Below are 9,561 nucleotides of genomic sequence, written 5' to 3'. Positions count from 1 at the left end.
AACCTGTAACACTTAATCTACCCCTGTTGAGGAATCTGGCCTTGATGAGTGTTCTAGTGTCAAGCCGTTCCACCCCACCACTGACACATCACCATCACAGCGCAAATGGCTCAAAGTCAGCAAGCGGTGAGAGACACAGTTAGAGAAGCTTGCCAACATGGATGAAAGTAAAGTTTATAAAGTAGGAAACCTCACTCTAATACATTATGATGATTACTTTCGCATAGCAAAGGGAAGTGATGGAACTGAGGTCTTCTTGGGCCTGAGGGATGATGGCACTGAAGTAGCCATAAAGAGAATGATCAGGTCAAACTATCAGTTTCTCAAGAGTTAGGAAGGATTTTTACATCTTCCAGAGCTTGACAGTAGCTGTATTGTGAGATACATGGACTTTGCAGAAGACAGTTTCTTTGGTTATCTTGCTCTTCAGCTCTGTGAATACACTCTGGATGAGTACATTAATACACACCTGTCCAAGGACGACACTCATGCCCTGATTAAAATCACTCAAGAGGTGCTCCGCAGTTTAAGTGTCCTTCATTGTCCAACTACCAAGTCCTTCATCGGGATATCAAACCTCTGTTTTGATAGGTGAGAGATACTATAGCATTGCACAGTTAAGCCTTTCACTCTAAATCTAATACATGTTTTTCACCATTATGTGTTAAAAAATTGCATATGCAGTATTTTAAACTCATTTTCTAGTACATATAATTATGAAAAGCATGATATTGTGATATTATTTATCCTTAACAGATATCAATGGAAATGCAAAATTGGCAGATTTTGGCATAAGTCGCAGAATGACAGTGGAACAAACAACTCTATACACAGTCCCTGCAGGAACAAAATGCTGGATGGCCAAGGAGATGTTAGACAAACAAGGCTCTGGATATAAGAGGAGCTCTGATATACAGGTTGAGCAAAGTGAAGATAGAATAAAGATTATTTCCTGTTTGTAGAGCGATGGACTGAATGATTGTTGTAATTTCAGGTGGCTGGGATGTTGGTATACTACGTTCTTTCTGGTGGACACCACCCCTTTGAAGGTCCACTTGGTGAGGAACTTGAACAGAATCAAAACATAATCAAGGGGACTTACACACTAGAACATGTGGCAGACGAGGTGACAAAAGACCTCATTGAGTGGATGATCAATGAAGACCCTGATGAGAGACAAATGTATAAGAAGTCTGTGCCAAGACTGGAAGGCAGTTGTATTCATGATCCAGCTCGGCTTTTATTATGACGTAAAAAAAGTATATTTGAACTCACATGCTCCGGTATTTGTGAAATATGATTGACCAAATATTTCCACGACATACATTTTAAAAGTGCTGAACAAATAGTTATACTGGCTATGTCCATCTTAGCTCGCTCATTAATGTCTTAATTGAAATCACGGATTGCCTCATCTGCTTGTTGTCCCCTTATGCCATAGTTTGTACATCTCAATTGTCAGTAGAAACCACATTTGTTTAAACGAGTCAGCCATATCAACTATGTTTGTTTTTAAAATAAGTAAATGAGGCTGAATACTGATACCCTGGTGTATCAGTGGTAAAGTGTTGGGACTGCTGTTGGGACTCTGTTGTTGGGACAGCATTATGTACCGTTTCTGGGCACAGTTTGTCACTGTTATAGTGCAATTCACAGTTTACAACTGTGAGTTATAGATCTGTCATTCTTGTTGAAAGCCAGTCTAAAAGCAGTAGATTTGTTCTATGTGTACTTTTATATGCTTCCCGTTCTTAAGGTTTGTTTTTGCGTCTTTTACTTAGAACTTATAGCCACTTTGGCTTCATAAACCACTGCTACAGTTTACCACAAAGAGCATTTGATTCTGTCTCATCTCCTCTACCTTTCTCACGTCTACTCTTGCTCCTCCCCTCCAGTGTTAAACGTTGCTGGTTTACGAACCACCGGTCCTGGGAACCATCATTACGCGCACCTGGCATTCATCACTACGCTCACCTGTGCTTCATTAAGCACACCTGTACTCCATTACCTCACGTATTACCTCCCCTTTATCTGGCACTCCCTTAGGTTCTTTCCCTGGGCAGTATTGTATTATTTTGTTCATGTCTAGACGCGATGCCGTATTGGTCTATGGTACTTGCGCTATTAACTTACCCCCTGCGTCTTGACTCCCAGCATCTAGGTTACAGAATACTGCTTCACAAAATGGAAACAGCAGATGGTCGACAAGCAGGGATACCTACTTTGTAATCACCATGACCAGCGGGCACAACTAGGGACGGCTATGGAAGAGGCTCTTCGCAGTGTTCAACGTCTTGAACATACCAGAGGAGTTGCCTTCAACTAGTGGAGGATACTCTACCACCAGCCCATTCAGCTAACTGTGCAGGTCAGCGATGTCCCTCCTGGATAAATATGACAGCACCCCATGTAAATGCTGTGGCTTCTGACTACAGTATTCTACTTTTCGCACCAGATGGGAACTCCTACTGCCGAGAGGTCCAAGGTTGCCACGGTTATTTCTCTGCTGACTGGGTGGGCATTGGAATGGGCCATAGATGTCTGGGAGAGGAGCTGGATTCGTATGCAGGGTTCATGGCTCGGTTCAGAGGTATCTTCGATCATCCACTGGAGGGCAGAGAGGGGTGAGTGCCTACTACAACTACGGAGGACCAGATGACTGCTGAGTACGCACTCATCTGGACAGTAGCAACATCCAGTGGCCTGACTGTGCGAAGAGGTTCAGACGGGACTGGCCTATCGAGGACAACCTCTGCTTGATATCACTCATTGTGATAGCCATCCAGTTGGATAACCTTTTTTTGGGAGCATCGGCACTCATCACTTCTCTCCCTCCCTCAGGTAACACTTTGGATCAGAGCCTGAACCCATGAGGGTATGGGTCACTTGCCTCCCCGCAGTGGAGCAATGCAGGTGGCGATAGCGTCTGCTAAATGACTTAAATGTAATGTAATGATAGCTGGGGCTCTGTCTCTATTGTGGGCACCTGCTCCAGCAGTGTACGATACGGCCCAACTCGGGATCCACAAGTGTAGAGGGATGGTCACGCTATCTTTTACTTCCTGGGGCAGATGTGAGTATCCCCTCTTCATCCCTTTCTGCAAAACTCTTTTTGGTGGTGATTGTACTATTTGACTGTCCCTCATGTACTGTTTCTACAGCAATAGTGGATTCCTGTGCTGCGGGGAACTTTATTGACCAGACCCTTGCCTCAACTTCAACTAATACCCGCTCTCCTCGCCTTTCCTGGTTCAAGCCCTCGATAATCAGTAATTAGGTTCCGGGACCATCAGACACATCAAACTACTCACTGTGCCCCCATGCAGATGCATCTACCCTCTGTCGGTGGCTGAAACCCAGGCCATCGAAGAGTACATTCATGAGGCGCTCCAACAAGGTTTCATCCGCACGTCCACTTCTCCCGTGTCCGCAGGTTAATTCTTCGTGGCCAAGGATGGAGGTTTACGCCTATGTATTGATTACAGAGGACTCGATGACATCACCAAGTACCGTTACCCTCTCCCATTGTTGCCGGCAGCCATTAAAGAGCTCTGCGGGGCTCAGTTTAACTTTTTTATTTTTTAACCAAATTGGACCTGCGGAGTACATACAATCTCATCTGCATCAGGGAGGAGGATGACTGGAAGACAGCTTTTAGCACAATATCTGGTCACTGGAGGATCACTTTGCGTGGATGAAAAATTAAGACTACAGTGGAGACCCTGAATTATCCCTCCTTCTGGAAACCACAGGTAAATCCTTGTCAATTGAAAGGTTTTATTAGTATGGCACTGTAATGAATATGACAATTAACCACATTGCATACCTTGCATTCAACACACAAACTAAAGCTAAACATAAGGAGATAAGGACAAAACATTTATGGATCAGGATTCCAGTAAGAATGACACAATGATTGACAGTGACACAATTATAACACAATGATAATACTGTAACGCGCATAATGAAAATAATTAGTTTATAATATTCAGATGCATAGGATGCTTGGGCAAAATGAGAGAATGCTGAAGTATATGCATTAAACTGAGTACATGAATGTATGACTAGACACTTCCACTGTACATTGTTGTCTTCCAGGAGAGTTGGGAATGAGAGGATGGGAAGTGTCATAATGCTGCCCAAGAGCTTCTAGAAGTGCTATGGAGACATCCTTCTGTCAGTGGAGATCCAAGGTGAACCAGTTGTAATTTTATTAAATGTGTGTACCTGTACATGTATATTAAAAGCATGAATACCCTCTCCCCTGGCAGAGTGTAGAAGGCTCAGAGGCTACACAATTTACAGATAGTTTTGTGTTCACAGCTGCTGTCTGAATTGATGATAAAGATGGATGGCAGAAAGCCCTACCCTGAACATGTTGGGGTTACTACGCTCCATGAGCACTAGTACGTAAGACTGGTTTTTTTCTTCTTCCCCGTACTAAAACATTTAACTGTCTTACCATTCCAGGTGGCTAAGTGTTTTGTTTCTCCCTCTGCAGTGCTGAGGATTTAGAATTGGTTGACCTAATGAAGATGCTCCCCGATCTCTTTGGATGTGTCTACATGTTGGCCAAGAAAAAGGGCTGGAATTCAAGGCCTGGTCTGAAAAACGTATTTCAGAAAGATATAAACTCATGGTTCTGATATGTAAATTGTCATGTGAAGTGATGAAATATAACCTATTGTAGTACTTTTGACTTTTGTAGGTAGAGCCACTGATCTTAACTGTTTTAAGAACATTTTATATTCTATATCTTCACAGATGTAAACCATATGATTTTTACGAATCTTACATGGTTATAGCCTACATATTATGGGAGTTCATATGAAAATACAGTACACACAAAGCTTTGATAAAATTAGTGGTTACTTTTTTACTTCAGGTAAGGTATATGATCTGTATGAGATTTCAGGGATGTCTGGATTAAAGTATTGACATCCTATTTTTAATCTGTTTTCCTTGATATGAAGTCTGCCCAAGAGTGCATTGAAACATGATTGTACTTCTTAAATCCGTGATTTATCAATGGAGGAGCTGTGATGCTCTCGTGGATAGAACTGTGACTGTTACAAATGTAGTGTTGATCAGCAACAGTTTTCTATTAACCACCCTAAAATGTTAATGCACCTCTCAACATAATGGTATCAAAGAGCAACGATGTTTTTTTTGACACACCCAGACATTCCCGCCCACCTGCAACAGCTGCTGGTGTAAACAAACTAGTATGCAGTAGGAACAAAACATTGTTGTACCGGCGTTCTTCGTTTGTCGAAAGAAAGTCGGACCGAAATGCAGCGTGGTGGTTACTCATGTCTTTAATGAATGAATCGCGGTACATGAAATAACTGAAACAAAATACGAAACAACAAACGGAACGTGAAACTTTTTTTTTTTTTATAAAAATAGTTTATTATCTTCAATACCATTCATTCTTTACAACTCATAATTTACATACATACACAAATAATGGTATTTTAAATAAACGAATTAAACTAAAACATAAACCACAAACAAAACCTCAGGGAGCATCTTCCTCCCGTTACCCTACAAAATACCTCTCCCTATCTCCCCCGTCCCTAATCTATCCTCTTACAAATCTAAATGACACCCAGCCCTAAACCCCCTTCCACCTCTCCCGAGCAGCATGCTGCCCCCACTTCCTCTCCTCCCTCTTCATCCTCCCCTCAAATCTCCTTCCACCCTCCTCACTATCCCTTCCACCCCCAATCTTTCCCTGTCTTCACCATGTTCTGCCTTGCTTCCCACAGCCCCCGTTTAAAGAGACTCATGAGAAGCCAGAGCAGAAACCTGTCCCTATCCGTCCCTCTCGCTCTCCCTACACCCCTCTCTAACCTGGCCCACGTCAATACAAAATCCCCTTTACCAAACCTAACAACACCTGTGCCCTAGCCCATACTACTCCGGCAAAGGCACAGTCCCAAAAGACATGGCGCACAGTCTCCTCCCTGCCACAAGAGGATTTTAGACAGGTGGGGATTGCACCAAATTATACCGGTACAAGATGGAACGTACCGGCAAACACTTATGAAGGCTCAACCAATTCAGGTCCTTGAGCCTGTTATCCAGACCCCGCGCCTGCACTCCCTCCCAGACCACTTCCGAGATGCCCACTACAGGCGCCGGACTCCCTGCCCTTCTGACCTCCTCGTACAGGTGCCTGTGATCTAAACCTACTCGGGCAACTTCAACCTCAGGGTGCGACGCAGCCACTTGGCCGCATGACCAAAGTGCCACGGCAGCTGTTCCGCCCGAGGACCCGTGTTAGACCACACCATTATGCTTCTCGCCTGATACGAGAAAAACACCCGCAGGAGGTAACCGGACGGGTGTATCACTGGCTGAGCAAGCTCCGTTAACAAGAAGGAAACAAAAATTGAGTCCAGCTTGAGGGGAAATGTGGTACCCCCTACCTCCCTCCCGATGGGACAGATCATGCGTGCCCTGGCGACCCACTCGCACCTGCCACTCCACATAAACTGAAACACAAGCCTCACTAGAGGCCTCCTCAGACAAGCCGGCAATGGGTAGATGTATGCCAAATACAAAAGAGACGGCAACACATCCACCTTTAGGACCAGGACTTTGCCCATAAAAAGACAAATACCTAGCTTTCCACATTGCAAGCTTCCTCTGTACCACTGCGATACGCATGTTCCAGTTTAGCGTCGCTGAGCCGGAGGTCTCAAAATGGACCCCGAGAATCCTCAGGGCCCCCTCACAGAGAGATAACCCCCCAGGCACATCCGTTCTACCGCGCCATCTTCCGAAAAACTTGACTGAAGACTTTGCATGGTTCAGAACTGCTCCCGCCTTCGGGTGAAATCCCCAAAGATGGCAAGGGACCTTGTCAGGCACGAGTCCTTGCACAACAGCAAGGAAGTGTCGTCGGCGTACTGCGTCATCTTAACACGCAGCCCACCACTTCCAGGGATCAGCAAACCTTCCACCCCTGTGTCTGCCCTAATGGCAGCCCCCAGAGGCTCCATGTACAGAACGAAGAGGAGAGCCGAGAGTGGGCACCCCTGCCTGACCCCAGACGAGAGGTCAAAAACATCACCCAAGTGACTATTTACACTAACTCGGCACCCCGCTCCGACATATAATGTACGAATCCATCCTATAAACTTCTCCCCAAATCCTAATCGACCTAACACTCTGAATAAAAGGATCTATTCACGCGATCGAAGGCTTTCGCCTGATCTAGCTGCTACCATTAAAGGCAGACCTCTATCTTCAACCCAAGCGATGGAGTCCCTGATTAACTGTAGGTTCCATCGAATAGAGCGGCCCTCTACCCCGCACGTCTGATCCTCATGAACGACGTAGGGAAGGGCTGTGCGCAACCGGTCTGCTAAAACCTTTGCAAGTAGCTTGTAATCTACACACAGCATGGTCAACGCCGCCAGTTGCCAAGGTCTGTTACTTCCCCCTTCTTATATAAAAGTGACAGCACACCAACAGCCATTGATCCCCGGGACCCCGTCTCAAGGATGGCCTTCAAGACTTCGAGGACCACTGGTCCAAGTATACCCCAAAACTTGAGATAAAACTCAGCCGGCAGCCCATCTATCCCAGGCACCTTCCCTTTTCCCATCCTCCTAAGAGCGCTCTCAACCTCTTCTAGTGAGATCTGGGCCTCCATCACTTCTCTAATGTCCTCCGGCAACCGCCTGGACAAGTGTTCTAAAAACACATTTCCCTGCTCTACATCTATTTCCCTTTCCTTAAATAAACCTTGGAAATGATCAGTTGTCACCCTGACCATATCCTCTGGTTCTCTAACTATACTACCATTTTCTTCCCTAACACCATGCATTACCTTCCTACTCTGTCTTGCCCTAACCAACTTAAAGAACATAGCAGAACAAGTCTCATTATGTTCTAGAAAGCCACTATGCGCTCGCTCAAGGAAAGCTCGAGCCTTCCGCTCCTGCAACTCCCTGAGCTGCGCCTTTAGGGGTGCGGATCTCTCCCAGTCAAACGACCCGCCGAGGTTGCCTGCCTCGTATTCGAGTTCAATTAACCTCTGGATACGATCCACCTCCCTCCTCTCCTCCTTTTTTTCCTCTTGCAATACCCTATTATAAAAGCCCTAATCCTCACCTTAACTAATTCCCACCACTCTAACACCCCCTCGCACATGGACCGGAGGCCCTCAAGCCTCAAAAGAAACCATAAAACCCGTCAACAAAAGCCTGCTCCTCCAGCACATCCCGATCTAGCTTCCAGTACCCTCTACCAAAGAGGCAGACTGGCGACCCCACCTGCAGGGAGCACCCCGTCGTGATCCGAAAAGAAAACAGGCAACAGCCGCCCAGACAACTTACCCAAAGACCTGGGTACAAAAATATAGTCGAGCCTCCGCTCAACCCCCTGGAGTTACGCCATGTAGGACCGTCCATTTTCGGAGTAGTGTGCAGACCACCATCTACCAGACCATGGCAAGCCATTAGCCTGGCAATGGCGCCCGCACTGCTATCCCCCCTCTTCCTAAATCTGTATTAAAATCCCCCCTATCACTAATTTCCTATTTGTGACACACAGGGCGTCAGACAGTCCACCATCTCCCTTCTGTCTGCCACCACCTGTGGCCCATACACCACCACTAATCTAAATTTACAATCCCTTATCGTGACATCCACCCCTATAACCCTCCCCTGCATTACCACGAAAGAATCCTCCACTTTTACCTCCCTGTGCCCACACAAAATCCCTACCCCGATGAGTGCACCCCCAACACCCCAAACCGACTCCCCCTTGTCCCCTCCCTCTTAAACCTAATAACATCCCCTCCATCCCTCAGGTGAACCTCCTGTAAAAACAAAAATCAAACCCCACACCCTCCAAATAACTAAAAACCGCCCTCCTCTTAACAAAATCCCTTAAACCCTTACATTTAAACTAACAAAAGTAAAATTAGACTCCATGAAAAATAAATACATGTAATACACTCAAATTCTAAACCCAGACAGAAAAAAACAGAAAACAGGAGACTCACCCGATGCTCCCCTGCTCCATATCTACCGGTGAGAACACCATCCGTAATCCCGACATCCCCCTCTTCCTCCATCACACCCTCCCAGGATGCAGGAATAGTGTTTGGCTCCGGAGTGCCCTGCACCCTGGGTCTACCCCCACAATCCTCCCCCTCCCCAGTGTTGCAGCTGGTTTGGAAAAAAAAATTGGGGAGGCTGAGTCCCCAAACAAAAACTCCCCACCTCCTCTTGTACCCAGTCCTGAGTCTTGTTATGTGTGTCCCCACCCAACAGAAGTTGAGGGCCTGGGGAAACCAGCAGCAACCCAGAGGTTTCTCCCGCCCCCATCACTCTCTTGGCCATCCTTCCCCCTCACTGTCGGCCAATCGCCCCCTCCTCTTCATACTCTTCTTTGGTGATGGCGGCAGTGAAGAGATACCACCCTCCCCCTGCCAGCTCCTCCACCATACCCCTCATCTCTTCCACCATGGCACTTTCCCCCAGTCCACTTTCTCTTCCACCGTCTCCTTCTCCACCACTCCTCCCTCGCTTTCTTCTCTCT

General features: G+C 46.2%; 1 long non-coding RNA gene across 3 annotated transcripts; it reads left to right on the top strand.

The window, feature by feature from the left end:
* Positions 1-2,075: 2,075 nt before the first annotated feature.
* Positions 2,076-4,945, top strand: LOC115133776 (uncharacterized). 3 transcript variants are annotated; one of them, XR_003864255.2, is made up of 6 exons: positions 2,076-2,368; positions 2,456-3,073; positions 3,162-3,752; positions 4,099-4,193; positions 4,324-4,406; positions 4,502-4,945. It is a non-coding gene; the product is annotated as an uncharacterized LOC115133776 (long non-coding RNA). The 3 variants fall into 3 exon arrangements; XR_003864256.2 differs by having other exon boundaries at positions 2,076-2,624; positions 2,842-3,073; XR_003864254.2 differs by having other exon boundaries at positions 2,076-3,073.
* Positions 4,946-9,561: the final 4,616 nt, after the last annotated feature.

Source organism: Oncorhynchus nerka, linkage group LG8, assembly GCF_034236695.1.
Source record: "Oncorhynchus nerka isolate Pitt River linkage group LG8, Oner_Uvic_2.0, whole genome shotgun sequence".
Taxonomy (NCBI): Eukaryota; Metazoa; Chordata; class Actinopteri; order Salmoniformes; family Salmonidae; genus Oncorhynchus; species Oncorhynchus nerka.
The sequence above is the reverse complement of the archived record's forward strand: the minus strand, read 5'-3'. Positions and strand labels throughout refer to the sequence as shown.